The sequence below is a fragment of the Macaca fascicularis genome, chromosome 1, assembly GCF_037993035.2.
Source record: "Macaca fascicularis isolate 582-1 chromosome 1, T2T-MFA8v1.1".
Taxonomy (NCBI): Eukaryota; Metazoa; Chordata; class Mammalia; order Primates; family Cercopithecidae; genus Macaca; species Macaca fascicularis.
Window position 1 is genome coordinate 112,801,867 of NC_088375.1, and position 22,074 is coordinate 112,823,940.

Consider the following 22,074-nt stretch of genomic DNA (forward strand, 5'->3'; position numbering starts at 1 on the left):
TGTCCGTACCCTCTTTGAAGAGAGAGACCTTCAGTCCATGATGGAGACTTTCTCTTCCCAGCTTGGAAACAATTATTACCAGTAAAGCTCTCCTTTCTACTGTTTAGTCATCCTGGTGGTGTTTTGGATAGCAAACCTAAAATATATTCTTTTAAATGAAAGAAGTTAGACATAAAAAAAAATTTGTACTGTAGTTTCTATTTAAAAGAAGTTTAAAAATAGGCAAAACTAATCTCTGGTGATAAAGCAAGCATAGTAGTGTTAACACGAAAACCAATCTCTGTAAAATACTTGAGGTTTATTCTGAGCCCATATGAGTGACCACGGGCCAGGGATTGTAGGTAAAATCATAAATCAATACATGAAAGGTATACGGGTTCAGCCTAAAGAGGCAGGATATCTTGAAGTTGGGGCTTATACATAATAGGTGGATTCAAAGAGTTTCTGATTGGTAATTGGTTGAAAGAGGTAAGTTTTGTCTAAAGACTTGAAGACAGTAGAAAGAAATGCTTGAGTTAAGATAAGGGGGAGGGGGTTTGTAAAGACCAAGGTTCTTGTTATATAGGTGAAGCCTCCAGATAGCAGCATTCAGAGAGAATAGATGGCAAATGTCTTTCTTCAGACCTTAAAAGGTGTCAGACTCTTAATTAATCTTTCCTAGATCCATGAAAGACCTGGCTGCAGTAATGGAGATTCTCTAAGAATGCATTTTTTTTTTCCCCACATGGGAAATGGCTTTGCAGGGTCATTTCAAAATATTTCAAAGAAATGTATTTTGGAATAAAATATTTTGATTTCCTTCAGGGTCTGTTATCTGTCACATGATGCTGTCCCAGAGTCAAGTTGCAATTTGGTATCTTATTGCAATAAAGAGTCTAGTTTGTCGGTCTTGTGATCTCCATCTTAATGTTAATGCTGGTCAGTTGTGCCTAAACTCCAAAAAGGAGGGAGTATAATGAGATGTGTCCAATCTCCCTTCCTATAATGGCTGGGAATTCAGTTTTTCAGGTTCTATGGGGTCCCCTTGGCCCAGAGGATGTCTGTTCAGTTGGTTGGGTACTTAGGATTTTATTTTTGGTTTATAATAATTACCTTTCTGAATGACATTTATTGAAAAGGAGCCTGAAGAAATTTTCTGAGCTGATAGAAATGTTCTATATCTTCATTTGGGTAGTGGTTACATTGTTGCATATATAGGTAAAAATTCAACAGCTTGTACACTTAAGATTTTTGCATTTTACTGTATGTTAAGTAGAATTCATTTTTTAAAAATAAAATGAGGAAGATAAAAGCAAGAGGCATTTTTCACACAATGTTTATTTTAGAATTGGTCAGACCTAAGTCTGATAAATTATGATACCTCTTAAATATTTTTCCATTTTTCTCATCTTTCTAATTCCTCTCTACCAGAATTATAGTTCAGTACTTTATTACCTTTTATCTGAGTTATTGCAACTGCCTTTAAATTGTTTCCCTGCCTACAGCCTTGCCCCTTCATGCATATGTAAATACAATTCATTCTCCTCATAATGATTAATTTAGGGGAGTCAGCCTGGTTGGTGGTCGTATGAACCCTGGAACACAGATGAAAAGCCATGCTCACAATGTATGTGTGTGTGTGGGTGTGTGTTTTATTGTGGAGGTTAGCATGTGTGAAAACTCTTTGCCATAAGCAAAAAGATAGCAGGTCAGCATCCCAGGCAATATTGGTGGCAGAAATTTCAAATCAAATAGGCAGCATGAGTCTGTCCAGCCAAGGGCAAGAAAACTCAAAAGACTCATATTGTTCTCATGTTTATAGGAGAAAGCATCTAGTAGGTCTCAAGATCCTAGTGAATTTCGCTGAGAGCTGTGTTTCTATTAGAAGAAGGAAGACTGCAGAGTTCTGAGTTTTGCTGGCAACCCCGTCACCTACAGCTATGTCCCTAGTCCCTGGAGATTTCTGCTAGTTGCAGAGAGCTGGTAGGTCAACTCTGGGTGGTTCCACCAAACTCCATGACTAATCCTAAAGAACCCAATTATTTTCACTTCAAGCACAAGCTCATTAGCTACCCCAGAAGAGGTAGCAGAGAATCAGCTGCCTTTGGGGAATAAGACTGAGATGTGAGGACTATGTCAGGCTTGGCCTCTGAGCAAAGTCCTTAGAAAAATCCAGCTGAGTAGTCCTTCAATAGGGGCTTCAGAAAATAATCCCTCCCCTCATGGGGCAGCAGGAAGCCATGCTTTGGTGTGAGAATGGATCAGGATGACTGCAGAGTATCAACAATGGCCCGTAAACCACATTTTAGGTAAGGGCAGATTAGAAGCAGGGAGTATATGGAGGTAGATGCCTGGGTTTTAGAAAATCAGCAGCTCTGAGAAACTGATAAGAATCTACAGATCCAGGAATGCATGTGTACCCATGCACAGAATCTTCAATATGCAGACGGTGCCTGACGTATAATGGCTTGATTTAGGATTTTTTGACTTTGTGATGGCGCACAAGCCATATGCATTCAGTAGAAGCCATACTTTGTGTACCCATACATACAGCCATTCTATTTTTCACTTTCAGTACAGTGTTCAATAAATTACATGAGATATTCAACAGTTTATTATAGAATAAGCTTTGTGTTTGATGATTTTACTCAACTGTAGGCTAATATAAGTGTTCCGAGCATGTTTAAAGTAGGCTAGGCTAAGCTATGATGTTCAGTAGGTTAGGTATATTGAATGCATCTTTGACTTAACGATAGTTACTGCTTTTGATGGGTTTGTTGGGATGCAACCCCATTGTAAGTCGAGGAGTATCTGTGATTTCAAAGGGGTCATATAATGAGTCCTTTATAGTCCATGTTCCTCAGGTTAAAACATCTGTGTTTAGTTCAAGAGAGTAGTTTGAGAGCTAAAACCACATCAAGTAAAATGGTCTGTAATTGAAGATGTGCAGACGTAAAGATGGTTTTGGAGCTTGGAGAAAACTACTAAAGCAATAGTTTGTGAAAAAGGCGCTAAGTTTGACGCACATTCAAGTCTATGGGTGGTGAGGACACCAAATCAGTTTGGGCAGCCTGAGTGGATGGTGGGGTCATTAATTAAAACAGGAAATAAATGAGGTGCAGCAGTTTTGGGAGAGAAGATAGTGGAGATTTAAGTAATGTTGAGTGTTAGGTACCTATGGGATATCCATGTGGAGAGTCTCAATAGGCAGTCTAAAATACAGGACTTGTCCTCAGGAGACAGGATATACCTATTCTAGGTAAGATTTGAGAGTCATTGCCTTAAAGGTGTCTGTTGAAGCCATAGATGTACATGGAATCCACCAAGGAGAATGGAGTAAGAAGAGAAGGCTAAGGTGGGACTTGTGATCTCTAAAATTTATAGGAAGTATGGTGTAAGATGTATCCAAGAAGTAGGTTTACTGATACTCAGCACTTCTCTAGGTTAGCTGTAGGCATTGCTTTACAGTAAAGCAACATTCTATTTGGGCTGGGAATCTGCATGTCTTCTCAGAAAATTTGTATGTAATGTGTGTACTATTGTTTATTTTTTCTGTCAATTACACGGTGACATGCATTAAACTCACGATATGGAAAAGGTAGACACAACAATCTCTTTTATAGGCAGATGTCTACGTTTATTCATAGAAAGAAATAAAATTCTTAATGAAAGGTAGCCCCACAAAAAAAAAAAAAAAAAAACAAGGTCTGATCTGTGTATAACCAAATCGTAAAAGTGATTTTTAAATGTTCAAAGGTTTTTAAAACTAATGGTTTCTGAAGCTGCACACACTACTTATTTTACATGTTTTCAAATATGACTTGAAGCCCATTCCTGAGAAACATACTCATAGGATATAATATATATATTATGTAGAAACAGAACTGTAATAAACTTTTTTCTTCTGATTGGCTAGTCTTTTTGTGGGCCAGAAGGATGAAGTGAGGAGCGATGTCTATTTTATTTTCCAAATTTTTCATGCTTATACTGTTTGCATAGGACAACAATGGTGAATTATCACCATCATCATCATCATCAAAATCCATCATTAACAAGGACCACTTATACATAATAGCTTATGTGATACTCTAGATATTCGCCCCTTGGGATTTATACATACTGTATATGAATAGGCAACCTCAATCTCAAACCCTCTGCTTTATAGTAATGATCTTTTTTTCCCACTGATAAGTGAGGATAGATTTCATAGAAAAAAACAGATTGGAGAATAAGTTTTCTTTGGTTAATTCTATGCACAAAATTGTCTAGCTTGAAGGAAATCTTGCTGAAGTTAGTTTAAAGGAAGTGTTTTTCTTTAAAGATGAAGATAAGTTTATTATAACCCATCCAATCAAAAAATAAAACAAAACTCAATGAGTTACTTTGAAAAGAAACAACATTGTTACATACCTCAATTCAATCAGGATTTTTCAAACTAAATAATAAATAGAAATACACATTATATAATAAAAGCTAACGCTTATGGAATGTTTTGTTGACCAATCTTAGTAATTTATTCTCTTAAAGGAAACAGGATGGACATAAAATAAACCAGGGTAGTTGATGTAATTATGAAAATCCTGGGAACACATAAGAAAAACAGCATACCTATTCTTATTTGATTTCAATAATACAAAGCAATAATTAAAATTTTTAAATCTAATTTTCATGTTGCCTAGTAAATTGCCTATACACTTAAAACATGGACACACACACACAGACACACATACACACAAACACTTTCTCTCTCTCTCTCTCTCTCTCAACAATTAATAATAGCATTCAGGAGAATTTTTCTAATAGCAAGTCCAGAAGATTTGAGGTGTTTGTGGCAAAGTTAACTTGTGGCTATGGAATATAAGCTATTTTCACTTTGCCCCAGGTTACTATTTGTACACTTCCACATCATATGGGCATGAAGGACCACATGAAATATTCAGAGGTCATCAAATAGATGTGTATTTCTCAAACATTGATGTGTGTGCAAATCAAGAGCATTTCCATGAGGTGAGATGGATGGAGGTCCCTTTCATCTCAAACAGTCTATAGTAATGATGTTAAGGTTTACCTTGTTCTCACCCATTCAGCTTTGGAAAACTTCCTACAAAATTTGTGATTACACAGTCAAGGCTGCCTAAAAGTAGGGCACTGTGTTCTCCTATCCACCTGCGCATGTTGCTAACGCCATCACTGTGCCTCCTATTTAATACCTGTTGAAAATGATGTATGTGCCAGGAACTCTTCATGGATTGCCCCATTCATTCTCAAAGCAACTTGATAGAGTAAATACTGTTATTAGACCTAAGAAAACTGAGGCTTCAAGAGGATGCACTGGTAGCCTAAATTCAGAGCCTTGATTTTGACCACTGAGCAATACCACCTCCCCCTTCCTGATGTATGAATATCAGGTTACCTGCTCACCACTCTACATGCTTGTTTCATTCCAAGTATTTCTTGGAAATTCACTTGGCCAATTTGTCAAAAATCAACTTGAACTGAAATTTCCCTTGGGCTTAATTGGCCTGGTATCTATTCTTCCTTTGTCTTTTTTAGCCTTGAAACTTCTGGTTCACTAACTGAATGTAAGCTAGATAAGCAAGCATTGTACAATATTGAGAGAGTAATGGGATTCCATTACTGCAGATGTTCAAATGTTAGCTAGATCACCTATAAAAAAAGACTGACTCAAGTGTCAAGTGAGTTAATTCTTACCATTTTTTTTTCAGCCCTGAGATTCCATTGTTCTATCCATGTCATTACACAGGCAAAAACTTGGCATTATTAAGATCATGAAAATTTCATGATTGGATCAAACCTAACATATAAATACATTCCTTAGTATTCATCCAACTTGAGAAAATCCCCTTTTGGTATCTATGAACATCTTCTGGAATGGTAAATATTTCACTTGACTAAAAGCCTACTTGGCTTTGGGAGGTCGAGGTGGGCAGATTACTTGAAGCCAGAAGTTCAAGACGAGCCTGGTCAATATGGTGAAACACCATCTCTACTAAAAATACAAAAATCACCCGAGCATGGTGTTGGGCGTCTGTCATCCCAGCTACTCAGGAGGCTGAGGCATGAGAATTTCTTGAACTGGAGAGGCTGAAGCTGCAGTGAGCCAAGATCATGCCAGGGTGACAAAGTGAGACTCTGACACACACACACACACACACACACACAAGCCTACTTGGTCTGTCACAGATAGATAGATTCAACATTTTATTTATCATTTACATTTTAGAAAATTAATTTTGAAATACTTATAGATTCACAGAAAGTCATAAAGAAATATATAGGGAAGTTCCCTCATATTTTTAAAATGAAAATTATTGTGGGGTTTAAACATTTTTAAATAGCACATACTCACTGAAAAATTTATCAGAGTCAAAGACATATCAAATGAAAATGAAATATCTTCACCATCATACCAAAATCTGCCCAGCACCACTATTCACGGTTTGGTGTATGTCCATTCAGTACTTCGTTTACATGCATTTATGACTAAGCAAATAAAAAAAGCCAGCTTCACCATCACTTCCAACATTCTTTCCATCCTTTCATAGCCCTCTTCAAAAGCACTGTGACTGATGATAACAATAGCCCAAGTATAATGGTAGCTACTGTTTATTGAGTAATATGATATACCAGACACTATGCTGGCTGCTTTGAACACATTATCTCATATATCTGTCATAATCTTATAGATTTTATTAGGGTTAGCAAGTGAGGAATTTGATGCTTAAGGCTGTACAACTACAATTACAACAGGCGAGAATTTAATCCTGTCCGTCTGACATTTAGAACATAATTTTTCCAGTTCACTGTCCTGCAAAAAATGTTTTGTGGAATAAGAAATAAAAGAGGAGCAAATCAGGGAAATATCTACAACTTTTTAATTTCCTAAAAGTTAAACAAATCAGCAACAAAAAAGTCACAAACTATGAAAAGAAGTTACTCATAAGATCAGTTAAACCAAGTTCTTGGATTTATAATTATAAAAATGATTTAAATGATCAGCTATTTTATTTTTCCACCAATTGCCCCTACCCCAAGGGAACCCCAGCATCATAGTATGTAGTGTTTATCAGGCACGGATTTCTCAACATCTGCCTCTGCCTCAACCATGACATAGATTGGCATTTCTTAACCTGTGTACTTAGTCTCAGCTTGGAGAAGAGGGTAACTCTATAGGGGTCTCATAGAAAATTGCACTTCTTCCCCAGCCTATGACCTTGACAGCATAGAGCCACTGTCAAATTCTGAGCCCCCTCTCATGAACATGTATGTCAGAGTGAAGAAGGACTGGCCTCCAATGCCCTACCTATGAGAGGTGCCTCAGGGCCTTGACCCTGGCATCACAGAGCCTGATACTCCTAATGGCATCCAAACTCCCTGTCTACTGAAGCTGAATAGAGACCCAAAGTTTGAGGCACAAACACTGTTCACGAACAATCAGGTGGAAGTCAGGGGAACAGGAAAGATATAAAATAATCCACCACTTTAGTCAGACCTACAGAGAAAGAAGATTAAGAAGGAACATCTCAGCTGACCTCTGAAGGGCATTTCTGTTCAGCAGTTCTGGTGCAAACATCTTAGAGACCTGAGGAAAAGATGAGCCTGTTGGGGCGTATGTGTGGCACCATGGCCCTGTAAGAACAATGGTTCTGATGGAGACCACGTGGCACATTCTGCTCCGTTCCCAACCAGAGAGCAGCAACCCTGCTTCTTTCCCAATCAATCAGTAATCTCTAAGGCAAATGATTGGGAATAAAATTATTTAGGAATAACCTCAAGGCTTCTTTTAAAATAGATTGTGAGACATATACACCAGGGAATACTATGCAGCCATAAAAAGGATGAGTTCATGTCCTTTGTAGGGACATGGATGCAGCTGGAAACCATCATTCTCAGCAAACTATCACAAGAACAGAAAACCAAACACCGCATGTTCTCACTCATAGGTGGGAATTGAACAATGAGATCACTCGGACTCAGGTTGGGGAACATCACACACCGGGGCCTGTCATGGGGTGGGGGGAGGGAGGACGGATAGCATTAGGAGATACACCCTAGAACTTAAAGTATATATAGATATATATAGATATAGATATATACTTTATATATCTATATATATCTATGGAATTGTGAGAGAAGTAAATCATTCACAAACTTCAGAGCTTGATTATTGCAAAGTGGCTTGTAACACACCTGGCAAGCACTGGGGTGTTACAACATGAAGATAGGAACTCCTAGTAGAGTGAACAAAAGTGTCCAAACAAAAGTGTTAGGAAAATTTAATTACATTTTCTTAAAACAAATTTTTGTGTGCCCCTGCTGTCATACTACAGTGTATCAGAGGAGAAATGTAACCCTGTGCTTTTTCCCTGAAAGTTATTGCTACTATCCTGCTTGTCAAAATTAGAGTAGGAGTAATACTTTATATTATACTGCATATTATGAACCATAAACATATTTTCCATTCATATTGCTTTAGGAATTCAGGCACCCACCAGGCTTTCAAGTAGATAATCTCTAAGGTCATTTCAACTCTGGTTTTATTATTACTACTTCAGACATGAATAATGCAAGAAATGATGTTAAGCCTATGTCATTGCATAAATGTCATGAAAATGGTAATAAAAATATATACAATATCTTATGCATTTAAGGGGTAGCTATATTCTGATACTGGATACCGTTTTTCTCAATTGTGAGAAATAAATAAATGATTGGTAAATGAAGTTACCATACATTTATTTATGGTAATAAACTATTACCACTGAGCCTCACTGAAAGGCTTTGATTTCTGTCTTTGGGGGTGGGGCTTGTGCTCCCCACACTGCTATGAGAAAGAAAACTATTTGATACAGCTGGCTGTTGAACTCCATGCATCATGAAGGGACCTGCCATTCCAGGAGCTGCGTACAGCATAGTCATTGCCTAACGCAGGAACCAAAAATCCTCTCTGATCACTCCATGATTCCTTATTCTAGGATGGCCATGTATAAATGCCTGTGGACTGGCCTTGGGGAGTATCCATCTAATCTCTCTCTAAGCAAATGTTCTGGGACTCCTCCAAGTACAAACACAACTCAAGGGCAACAGCTTGATTAGAAAGTGTAGAAATGAAGAGCAATTAGTTTTCTCTTGGATTCATTAAGGTCGTGGCAATCTTCTTTTCCCAGCACACAGTGAGGAGATCAGCTTTCTGTCTCTTTGGGGACATTTGTGAATGGAGTTTGGCACTGGATTTGTTGTCAGGAGTTGTGGAAGTTAAAGCCTGAAGGACAGCCTTGTTTTCCTCCTTGTTAGTGAGTGAAGGGATATGCAGGGATGTGGGTTTATTTGGTTGGATTTTACAACACATAAGGGAGTTTTCTCTGTTTGTTCTGGTGGCCATGGCCATGGGCTTTGCTTGGACCTAGCCTCTTCATGCCACATGCCCCACCGGAGGAACGTGTATCTGGAGCCACAGTACTGCAACATGTCTGCTGTCTCAGCTCCAAGTGGTTCCTAGTTAGGGCTGCCCCCTGCATGCAGTGCTTCCCTTCTTTCCCACCAGCACCCCTTAGACATTCGTGGCCCCTGATTTCTGGTCCTCCATTGCTCATGACCTGCTGATGGCACTGCTTGCTGTGGAGTTCTGAAGGGGAAAAAGGCAGAGCCATCAAACAGCTCTGTAGGGCCCAGATGTGGAGAAAGTGTAAGTCTGAAAATCTTGCAGTATTTTCCTGCACCAAAATTAAAAACATTACACAATGTTAAGAGTTATGTGTCTAAAGCTCAAAAATCCTTTAGCAACATGGGTTTTTCCAGATGTGAAGAAGCCCAAAGATGGTGCCTATTGAAAGCCTTAGAATCATCAGCTATCCAGGAAATACAAATCAAACCAACGAGATACCACTTTCCTCACTAGGATAACTATCATGAAAGAGACAGATACCAAATGTTGATGAGGATGTGAAAAAATTGTAAGTTGCCATATGACCCAGCAATTCAACTCCCAGGTACATACCCCAAAGAAATGATAATATAAGTTCACTAACAACTTATACACAATTGTTCTTAGCAACATTATTCATAATATCCAAAAAGTGGAAACACCGACTCCCAAAAGGACAGTCCACAAGTGTTTATACATGGCCCTAAAAGAATGAATTGTGGAGTGATTTTTGCATTAGGCAATGACTGTGCTGTAGGCAGCTCCTGGAATGACGGGTCCCCCTCATGATGCATGGAGGTCAACAGCCAGTTGTACCAAAGAGTATTCTTTCCACAGTAGTGTGGGGAGCACAAGCCCCACCCCCAAAACCAGAAATCCAAGCCTTTCAGTGAGACTTCGTGGTAAGAAGTTTATTTATTTACCATAAATAAATGTATGGTAACTTTATTTACCAGTAGTTTATTTATTTCTCACAATTGAGAAGAACTGTGCCCAGTGTCAGGATATATCTACCCCTTAAAAGCATAAGATGGCCGGGCACAGTGGCTCATAGCTGTCATTCCAGCACTTTGGGAGGCCAAGGTAGATGGAACACCTGAGGCCAGGAGTTCGAGGCCTTCCTGGCCAACATGGTGAAACCCTGTCTGTACTAAAAATACAAAAAATTAGCCAGGTGTGGTGGTGTGTGCCTGTAGTCCCAGCTACTCGGGAGGCTGAGGCAGGAGAATCACTTGAATCTTGGAGGCAGAGGTTTCAGTGAGCCAAGATCATACCACTGCACTCCAGCCTGGCGACAGAGTGAGACTCTATCTCAAAAAATAATTGTTTGGTAACATATTGTACATGTTTTTATTTGCCCATTAACTGATGAACAGACAAATAAAATTTGGTATACTCATACAATGAAATCCTATTTGGCATGAAAAGGAATGAAGTACTGATAACATGCTGCCACATGGGTGAAACTTGAAAACACTATGCTAAGTGAAACAAGCCAGTCTTAAAAAAGACACCACATTGTATATTTCCATTTATGTTAAATGTTCAGAACTGGCAAATCCATGAGACATGTAGATTAATAGTTGCCTAATGGCTGTTCCAATTGCAGTGGTGTTTATAACTAATTGATCACAACCAGTTAGAGATTTCTCTGTTCCTTCTCCATTCCCACTGCTTCACTTGACTCTTCTTAAGAAATACAGTCTCCTGAAGTTGGAGGTTTTTAGGGAAAATGATTAGTGGTTGCTAATGGGTATGGGGCTTCTTTTGGGGATGATGAAATGTTCTAAAATATCAGTTCGTTGGCGAGAACACAATGCACATGAGATCGCAATGTGTGAAATTCTCTGCACAGATGCTATTGTTTGTCCTGGTGGGATGGGCATCAGATTGTCAAAAGATGCTATACGGAGTGCAACCTCTTATAATAGTCACTGGAATGTTCATATTTTTCTCTAATTAAGAAATTTTCCAGAATGGGAAACATTATCTAGTCACCGACCTCACTAGAGAATTCATGTTTTCCTGTCAACCTCCTCACTGCACCCTTGACCTCCTTGTTTCTCAGGCTGTAGGCGCTGGAGTTCAACGCTGGGGTCACAACACAAAAGAGCACAAAGACCAGGATGTCTTTGTCCAGGGAGCACCCTTCTCTGGGCCTGTCATAGTTGAAGTGATCTGTTCCAAAGAAGACCACCACCATGGTGATGTGGGAGGCACAGGTAGAGCAGGCCTTGCTCCTGCCCTGAGCAGAGGGAATCCTAATGATGGTAGAGATGATGAGTACGTAGGGACATTGCAGTAAACAGGCAGGGGCTCAGGTCAGTGACAGCCCTTGCCACGTGGAGCACAGACTCACTGACAGAGGTGTCTGAGCAGGAGAGCTTCAGGAGCAATGGGATGGCACAGAGAAAGTGGCTGATGGGGTTTAGTTCACACAGTGAGTGTGGCTGTCAGTGTTGTGTGTGTGTCCCAGAATTGACCAGCCCATGCATCCAAAACCCAGTCACCAAACACACACAGAACTTTCCACTCATTAGGAGCTTATATTGAAGAGGGTAGCAAATAGCCACACAGTGGTCCTGAGCTACGGCAGCCAGCAAAACCCCCTCAGTGCTGGCTCATGATGCAAGGAGGAAGATCTGGGAAAGCAGCCCTCATAGGAGATGGTCTTATTCTCCTGGAAGAAGTTCACCAGCATGACCAAGATAGTGGTAGACATGTAGCAGATATCCAGGAAGCTCAAGTGGCTAAGAAAATAACCCATTGGAATATAGAAGGCAGGACTGACCCTGACTGCATTTCCCAGAAGAGATATCAGCTAAATGACCAAGGAGAACAAGAAGAAAAGCCTTTGTAATGCAGGGTGCTTGGAAAAATTTAAAAAGATGAATTCAGTGACAACTATTTGATTTTTTACTTCTTTGAATTCTTTCTCAATTGAAATGAATATTGGGAGATAAATAAAATAATAATGTGATATGATGACAGACATCAGGAGAGCTGATTAACTTTTTACTCATCCTTTAGTTCTCAGATTAGATGATATGTCTTCTGGATTGTGTAGCTTGACTCTAAGAATAGGGTTTTGTATTCCCCCTCATTCCCTTGATTCTCTGCCCCGTCTTCTTGTCATGCATATCACTATTGTCTATTAGCTTGTTTGCCCGCTCTTTACCCCCACCAGTATATAAAGTCTCTTAGCCAAGGAATTTTTCTCTCTCCTTAGTCCATATGCTCTCTAGAAAACTTTTTTTCCGATGTAAGGAAGGAAATCTAGTCAGCACTGATGTTGCAAAAACAACAGTTGGTGGATTATACCAGAGCCCCAAACTTTTTCTCCCAGCTTCTCTCTTCCGTGAGAAAAGTCACAATACAAAATTCTACCTTAACAAGTGTGTGGTAGCGTCAATGATCTTTACCCTCGTGTTATTCAAATAAATAAATGGCATTACATGACAGAAAGAAATTGCAGATGTAACTCAAGTTACTACTCACATGACTTTAAAATACAGAGATTATCTTGGCTTATTTCACTGACTTTTTTTTTTTTGAGATGGAGTCTCGCTCTGTTGCCCAAGCTGGAGTGCAATGGCACGATCTAGGCTCACTGCAACCTCTGCCTCCCAGGTTCAAGCAATTCTCCTGCCTCAGCCTACCGAGTAGCTGGGATTACAGGCATGTGCCACCAGAGCTGGCTGATTTTTGTATTTTTAGTAGAGACAAGGTTTCACCATGTTGGCCAGGCTGGTCTTGAACTCCGTGACTGGCCCTTTTAAGGGATAATCACATGAGCCCTTAAAAGCAGAAATCTCTCTTGGGCTGAAGATAAAGTCAGAGATTCAAATCACAAGTAGGATTTGGCATGTCATTGTTGACTTGAAGATGAAGGGGGCCACTGTTAAAGAAAAGGTAACCATGGCCCTATAGTCAGAAGAAACTAAATTTTGTCAGGAACTTGAATAAACTTGGAAGTAGAATCTTCTGCAAAGTCTCCCTCTATCCTACCCAGCTGACACCTTGTTTTCAGCAGAGCACCCAGCTGAACCATGCCACACCTGACCTTCTGACCCACAGAATGTTGAGATAATTAATGGTTGTTTAAACTGCTAAGTTTGTGGTAATTGGTTATGGTAGCAATAGAAAACAAATGCACCGAGCATCCCATTTTGTGTAAGAAACTTCTGATCTTTTGGGTTAATTATGACAGAACACCACTCTAGAAGCATCAGAAGTGACTTCATCCTATACACTCTAAAATCTTTGAGCATCCGTCTCTTCGTCTTTGCTCTCTTTTCCTTTGTGCTGCCAGTGGCTAGTTCTCTCTCTCAGAGAACAAATAAAGAGAATACAGAGGAAAACATCAAGCTTACACTATTCAGTTTCCCAGTAAGTAGCTCAGTAGAGGTTGGGAGAAAGACAAATTTGGAACTGAGTAGAATGATATTTCTGGATTATTTTAAAAATTTAACTCATCTCTTCCCCCTCTTTACCAGAAACAACAAACATGTGCTAGACTGTGACATAACAATCCCAAATTCTAGGAATCTTGAGAGCTCATTCAATTGCATCTGAAATTATTTTCTTGGTGGATTGTCCTTAAATGAAGCTTTGTGTATCTTGGCTTTCCAATTTTCTTTAGAAACTGCTAAGCCGTCTTTTTTCCTTAGTGTAAACCAGTGGTCGCTAAGCTGTCTTTTTTCCTTAGTGTAAACCAGTGGTCAGCAGTAAAATCCAGCACTCCACCTATTTTTATAAACAAAGTTTTATTGGAACACAGCCACACCCTTTCATTTATGTATCGTCTATAACTGCTTTCATACCACAATGGCCAAATCGAGTAGCTGATAAAGAGAACATATGACCCCCAAAAGCCTAAAGTATTTACTTTATGTTCTTTTACAGAAAAAGTTTACCAACCCCTGGTGTAAGCAATTGGGTTTGGGAGTTTGACAGACCTAGGTTTAAATCATGCCTTTGTCACTTGTCAACTTTGATCTGGAGCAAGTCATTTAGCTTCTATATGCCTCAGTTTGACCATGTGTAATATGGAATGTTTGGATTACAGAGGTTTTGTTTGGATTACATAAGTAATATGCAAGAGAGCAGTGAACATGGTTAATCTACAACATATATTCTCCCCATTATGCCACTGCTCCCATTTCAAGTTTCCCTTTAAAAATGTTATTTCCCCTGCATATTTCTTCAGATTGACTCAAATGCTATTTATGATAAGAATATGACGTTATTTTCTATTTATGGACTTGCCTTCTCTGATTCTTTTTCACCAACTTTACCAGATCCACTTTTAAGCAACTAGTATATAATTAAATTCACATATTTCTCATAAAATAAGTACTATGGTCTATCCCTACAGTTGTATCTGCTTTTTTTTTGTTTTATAATTACATTTTTTAAACATTTTTACAGGAATTCTCTAAGGAAGTAGATTTTATCCATACTTTTAGATAAAATTTCCTCTGAAACTAAAAATTAAAATAGCTGAATATCATGAGGATGCAAATAACACTACAAGTGGTTGATAAAATTAACTACTGCCTCTAAACTTCCGTCTCACAATATTCCCTAACTCCTGGTCAGAAACTCGGGAGTCATCTTTAAGTCCTTCCTTCCTTCATCCCCTGCCCATATCAAATTTTTCAGCGAATCCTGTTGATTCTCTGTCTCAAGTATATTTCAAATGTATGTATTTATTTCCCTCTCCATTGCCAAACACATGAACATTCTCTACATGACTTATTCCTTCTCATTCTTTGTGTCTCAGCTTGAATATTATATCTTGAAGCCTTCTGACCACTAATCTAGTATAGGTGATTTTTAATTAAATCTCTTTAATTAAAAGAAATAGCATCCTATTATTTACCTTCAAAGAATTTAAAGTAATATTTGTTTTTGTGTTTGTTTATCATTGACTACCAGTTTCTCCCTGGTGAATAAGCTCTGAGTGAGCAAGAATCATGACTGTTTACTGCCTGACCAATAATTGACACTCATAAAACATTTTATGAATGAATTAATTAACCAGATTTATTAAATTAACCAGATTTATTAAAATGGAAAATAAATATTATAATATGTATTTTATCACCTTAAAATGAAAGTTCAGTCATGGTAGCATAGATTTTCTCACCCATCTAAATGTTCAGATCGGTCAAGCAGAAAGCATCATGTTGGAAAAGGTGGTGATATAACATAAAACCTCAAATTCACAATTGCTGTGACTAAATTATTAAGTTAACCAATCAATTCAGTCAAAAGGAGGAGCCTATCTGTTGATGCAACCTTGACCTTTAGAATAAGAATACAATAATAATAACGATAATAATAGCTAGTATTTTCAGTACTTACTAAATGCCAGTGCTTTCTTTACATATATTTATTTCCTTTAATTCTTAAAACATCTTTAAGAAGTACTGTTATTATTCTTAATTGTATATGAGTAAACAAGTTTAGGGAGGGTAGGTAAATGCCCATAGTTGTATAATTAATAAAACCATATATTGGCAAAGATTTGGAGATCCAGAATAAATGTTCAGCTCTATTAACTCGTCAAAGAACCTTTCTGTCTCTGGACATGAATTTCTTCATCTGTAAAACAGAGCTAGACTAGAAGATTGACAACATTCCTTCCACCTCTGATATTCTGGGATGATATTTGATATCTACATATTTTCCAGCCTCCAAAATGAAACCATATAACCGAGCAAGGGTAACAAAGTCAAAGGTCTCCCAGGGATACCATGGTTGTTTATTCATTTGTCTTCATGGGATATAAAAGTCAAGGATAAGATGGGGATTTTAGCCTGTACACTGATGTGGTGGACAAAATAATTCTACCACCACTTCCTCCAATGCCCAGAGAGGGGTCTATGCCCCAATGCCTGGATCCTGAGAATGTGTTATGTTAAATGGACTTTGCAAATGTACTCAAGACTGTGGACCTTGATATAGGGAGATTATTCTGGGTTATGTGGGTCAGCCAAATCTAATCACTTGAGCACTTAAAAGTGACACGTTTTCCCAACTAGAGTGAGAAGACATACAGCAAAAGAGATGAAGCAGAAGAAGCAGAGTCAGAGAGATCCAAAACACGAAAGACACAACGTGCCATTGCTGTCTTTGAAGGGAGCCACGAGCTAGGGAACACTGGCAGCCTCTAGAAGCTGAGAATGACCTATGATTGACAGCCGGAAAACCAAGTAGGGCTTATATCCTTCTGCTACATAGAACTAAATTCTGCTGACAACCTGAATGAGCTTAGAAAAAGATTCTCTCCTAGAACCTTCAGAAGGAAACACAACCCTGCTAACACCTTAACTGTAGTCTTTTGAGAAACCCAAGCCAAGGAATAAGTCAAGCCATGCTGTACTTGGATTTCTGACCTGGAGAACTGTGAGATAATAAAATTTGTGGTGTTTAAAGCTGCTAAATTTGTGATAATTTGTTAATGGTTTCTCAGTTGGTGTACTCAGGACATATTTAGTCTCTATCATACATTAGACATGTTTGAGTTCCATCTATATTCCCTGCTGTTCAGACTTCTGAACATTATATCTGGATGGATGGCTGAATCTTAAATTCTCATTTGATATAAAGAGCAACAAACAATGTTCCTGGCCCTTCTTTACTTCCCTGTAATTGAAGCCCCTTGAATGCCAATCCCAAGTGTTCAACTGTCCATTTTAAGAATTAGGTTTTTGCCGGGTGCAGTGGCTCACACCTGTAATTCCAGCACTTTGGGAGGCTGAGGCAGGCAGATCACTTGAGGCCAGGAGTTCAAGGCCAGCCTAGCCAACATGGTGAAACCCCATTTCTACTAAAAATATAAAAATTAGCTGGGCATCGTGGCATGTGGCTGTAATCCCAGCTACTTAGGGGGCTGAGGCAAGAGAATTTCTTGAACCTGGGAGGCAGAGGTTACAGTGAGCCAAGATCACACCATTGCACTCCTGCCTGGGTGACAGAGTGAGATACCTTCTCGAAACACAACAAAACAAAAAAAAACAAAAAAAACCCTCAGGTTTTGGAACTTCTTCCAGCCATAATGGAATGAAAGCAACCAGATTTTCCCTTCTGTCTTAACAATTAAAAACTTGGGGGAAAAAATAAAAGAAAATGTGTTTTCAGATATTAAACAATGAGTGGAATGGGACAGAGAATACTGAGACAGGGAAAACAAAGGAGGTAAACCCTGTGAATGCATCAGCTCACTGCGTGGAGAGGATGTCCAGGCCACAGCACAAGGAGGGGGTACGTAAGTGGAGCCCAGTGGTCTCCCTTTATTAATAAGAGAAAATTCAGAGTTTGGGGGAGATCAAGGTACCTAGAATTTGCATGGCAGAGCCCTGGAGAGGAGATGCACATAAAATGAGAGTCTCAGAGATCCACAGAGTTCCCTCTTCAGCAGAATGCTAATCAGCACATGAGAACCAAGGAAAAGATTAGAGAGAATCAGTTGGAATAATCTGGAGAGCTCATACAGGGCTGGGAATAGTTCGTCTTTGCACCAATCAGTGTGCAAAGAAATCCTAACACACACAAAGTAGACTCATTAGATACCTCAGTAGACAGGCAAAATTGACAGTAGACAAAAGGCTATTCTAAACTCACCTAACAAAGCTTAAAAGCTAGTCTTAAAAGGATCAAATTATTTCTGAGTAATTTAACTGTGTCCAAGAACAAAGTCCAAAAATACTTAAAGGAATACTAAAACGTCTTCATTTATCTATGTAAAATTCACAGTGTCTGGCATCAATCCAAAACCAGCAGGCATACAAAGAAGCAGGAAATTCAACCTATATTAAAAAGAAAACATAATTTAAAAGACTTAGTAATGACACACATTATAGACTTATAAACCAATGATGTTAAAATAGCTATTATAAATACATTTATATGTTCAAGAAGGTAGGGGAAATTATGTATATGATAACGAGACATGGAAGATATTAAAATACTTTATTTCTAAAGTAAAGATATATCTGAGATAAAATATACACAGGATGAGATTAACAGCAAATTAAATATAGCAAAAGGCTAGTGAATGTGAAGGCATACTAATAGAAAATATCCAAAATGAAATAAGAGATTGGGCACATCGGTTCATGTCTGTAATACCCAATCCCTAGTACTGGGGTGGTAGCTGTGAAGAGCTGGCAGCCAGTGAAGAAGTTTGACCTGTTTCAAGCTTTGTAAAAACCCCCAACCTCAGAGCACTGTCAATATTTTTATAACATTTCTCCTTGACTTGTAGGTGGCCATTCTCTCCCTGTCTTCACATTGTCCTCCCTGTGCGCATATCTGTGTACAAATTTCCTTTTCCTATGAGGACACCAGTCACATTGATTAGAATTCACCGTAATGACTTCATTTTAACTTAATTACCTTTTTTAAACCCCTGTTTCCAAAAACAGCCATGTTTTAAGACAGTGGGGTGAGGACTTCACCATTTTGAGGGGAACACAATTCAGCCCATAACAAAAAAGAGCCTGGCCAAAAATCTAAAAGGGTGACTTGGAGAACAAGTCATATGATAACAGAGGACTTTGTAAAGCTCTGACATATTCCTGGAGATCCAGAAGGCTACACGTGCTGCACAGGGCCAAGTGCATGGTCAGGGAAAACTAGAGAAGGATCCAGTAACTTACATTTGGGCAAACTTGTAGCCCTGTGCAAGCAAGAAGTAAATGTTAATGCTGACTTATAAACCACTTTAGATTTGAAGATGTGCCTTCGCATACAAATCTCCTTGGCAAAACATTGAAGACACTGGATCAAGGCATTAAGAAAATCTTCCAACCAATCATTGGATAATTACCAAACTATGTTGACCTAGAGGTGACCCCTAAGAAGACAGGCTTGAAAGTAAAAATGAGAATTTTTAAAAAGTAATCAGGAAACTCAGTGGCTGCACACGCCAGGAAATACAAAATCTACAGAATTGGTTTAGAAAAGTCATGGGAAAAAAAAAAAGTATCGAGCAGGATTTTTTTTTTTTAATTAGCTTGATTGAGTCATTTCATGACATACACATGTTTCAAAACATCATATTGTACATGATAAATATATATACTCTTTATCTGTCAATTTAAAAACCCCAAAGCAATAACAAAATTGGAGGATAGAAGGAGGATCTGAATCTAATATTGCTACAATGTCTTCTCCTCTAAAATGTCCAGTTTTAACAAAAACAAAAAATCAGACATGCAAAGAAATGAGAAAGTATGGCCCACACATAGGAAAAAAACTGCATTTGATCGGAAACATTCTTGAGAGGGACAAGCTGTTGGATTTAGTAGACAATGACTTTAAAGCAGCTATTAAAAATAAGTTTAAAAAAGAATACTATGTTAAAATAGTTAAAGGAAAGTATAAAAACTATGTCTCCCCAAATAGAGAGTGTCTATAAAGAGATAAAAGTTGTAAAAATCAACAAATAGAATTTTTGGAGTTGAAAAGTACAATAACAGAAATGAAAAATTCTCTATATGAGTTAAACCGGTAGTTTTAGCAGAGAAAAGTGTAACTGCCCAATGAGTTCTTCTGGCCTGCTAAACAGAAAAGCCAACTCACTGAAGCGGTGGTATTGCAGCAGTAAAAATGTAATTATCACAGGACCAGCCAAGTGAGAAGACAGGAGATAATCTCAAATCTGCCTCCCTAAAAGCTCAGAGGCTAGGGTTTTTAAAGATAATTTGGCAGGCAGGGTTCTAGGGAATGGGTACTGCTGATTGGTTGCAGATGAAATCATAGGAGTGTACAAACTATCTTCACATGCTGAATCAGTTTCTGGCAGGGGGCTCACAGGACTGATTGAGCCAGTTCCTTGTTGTAAGTCATGGGTCTGGGTGGAATCAGTTTGTCACCAGAATACACAAGTCTGAAAAATATTTCAAACACCAATTTTAGGTTTTGACAATAGTCATGTTATCTACAGGAGCAATTGGAGAAGTTACAAATCTTGTGATCTCCAGAGCAGTAAACAACTATAGAAAGGTGAGGTAGGGAACAATGGCTTGTTATCATTAACTATGTGTATATTTTAGCAGAATTCAGGCTCCTCCTATAATCCTAATTTTGTGGCCTTTCATTAGTCTTACAAAGGTGGTTTTTGTCCCTTAGCAAGGAAGGGGTTAGTTTCAAGAAGGGACTGTTAACATCTTTGTTTAAAAGTTAACAGAGGCAATTAGCTTGTGAGGTTAGAAGCAAGATGGAGTCAGCTTAGATTTCTCTCACTGTGAACAATTTTTGTAAAGACAATTTCAGAAGAATGTTCAGGAAACTTGAAACTAGGCCAATAGATATTATGCAGTCTGAGGATAGAAAGAATAAAGAATAAGAAAAAATGAACAGAGCCTCAGAGACCTGTGGAACACTATCAAAATAACACATTTGCATAATGAGAGTACCAAAAAGAGAGCATGTAGAAAGGGATGTAAAAATTACTTGCCTACATAAAAATATTTTTATTGATATACAATAGTTGTACATATTTTGAGTACATGTGATATTTGATACCTGTATACTATGTGTAATGATCAAATCAGGGTAACTGGTGTATCTATCATCTCTGACCACCTTTTCTTTGCATTGGTAACATTACAACTGTTCTGTTCTATCTATTTTGAAATATATAGTCAGTTATTGTTAACTATAATTTCCCTGTTGTACTATCGAATATTAGAACATGTTCCTTCATCTATAATAACTATTTTTGTACCCTTTAACCAACTTCTCCTTATCCCTCCACCCCGTTGAAAGACATAAAAATATTTTAACCCAAAATATATTTATTTAACATATTTTGAGATGGCTGAGATGGTTGTCAAAAAGCCAGCAAACATACGTAGTCCAGCAAAGCTGTCTTTTGTGGAGAAAATTTGTATCTGTAGAGAATCTGCATTGACGCAGCCAGGCCTTCTCTTGTCTGGAGCTAGAAAAGATTAACTGACAGTCTGACACATTTTAAAGGTCTGAAAGTAACATTTACCATCTAGTCTCTCTGAGGGCTGCTACTTGTGAGATTTCACTTATATAATGAGATCATCTTTGCTAGCCAAGTATCTTCTTTTCCTCCCATAACCAGATGCTGCTATAACCTGATTTACCACCAAAACCTGATTTTGGCCATACTCTGAGCCCCCATTCTTTCTGTAACCTCCAGATGGTATATAAACTTCTGCACACCCTTGGAGGTGGGAAGACATTCTGTGGCTCTCTCTGTGCACATGTTAATAGAGTTATATGCTTTTTCTCTTACTAACCTGCCTTGAGTTGATTTTTCCACCTTCAAATAAATATTTTAAAACTTCCCAAATCTGATTTTAAAACACATTTGATACTGTGGTGGGCAGAACAATGACCCTTCAAAGATGTTCATATTCTAATCATCAAAATTTGTGAATATGTTACCAGAAGAAACTGCAGATATAATTGTTAGAGATGTTGAGATGAGAAGGTTATCCTAGATTCTCTGCATGAACCCAGTGTAATCACAAAGGTCTTTATAAGACAGAGGAAGGAGTATCAGGGAAGTGCTGTGTGATTAAGACTTGAGAGGCAATTGATAGACTTGAAAATGTAGGAAGAGGCCACAAGCCAAGAAATATAATCAATCTTTTAAAGCTTGA

General features: G+C 38.3%; 2 pseudogenes; both read right to left on the reverse strand.

The window, feature by feature from the left end:
- Positions 1-8,919, reverse strand: part of LOC141409893 (olfactory receptor 5V1-like) — an 18,953-nt pseudogene extending 10,034 nt beyond the window's left edge.
- A 419-nt stretch (positions 8,920-9,338) lies between these two features.
- LOC141409895 (olfactory receptor 5J3-like) lies at positions 9,339-12,419 on the reverse strand (annotated as a pseudogene).
- Between the last annotated feature and the right edge of the window lie 9,655 nt (positions 12,420-22,074).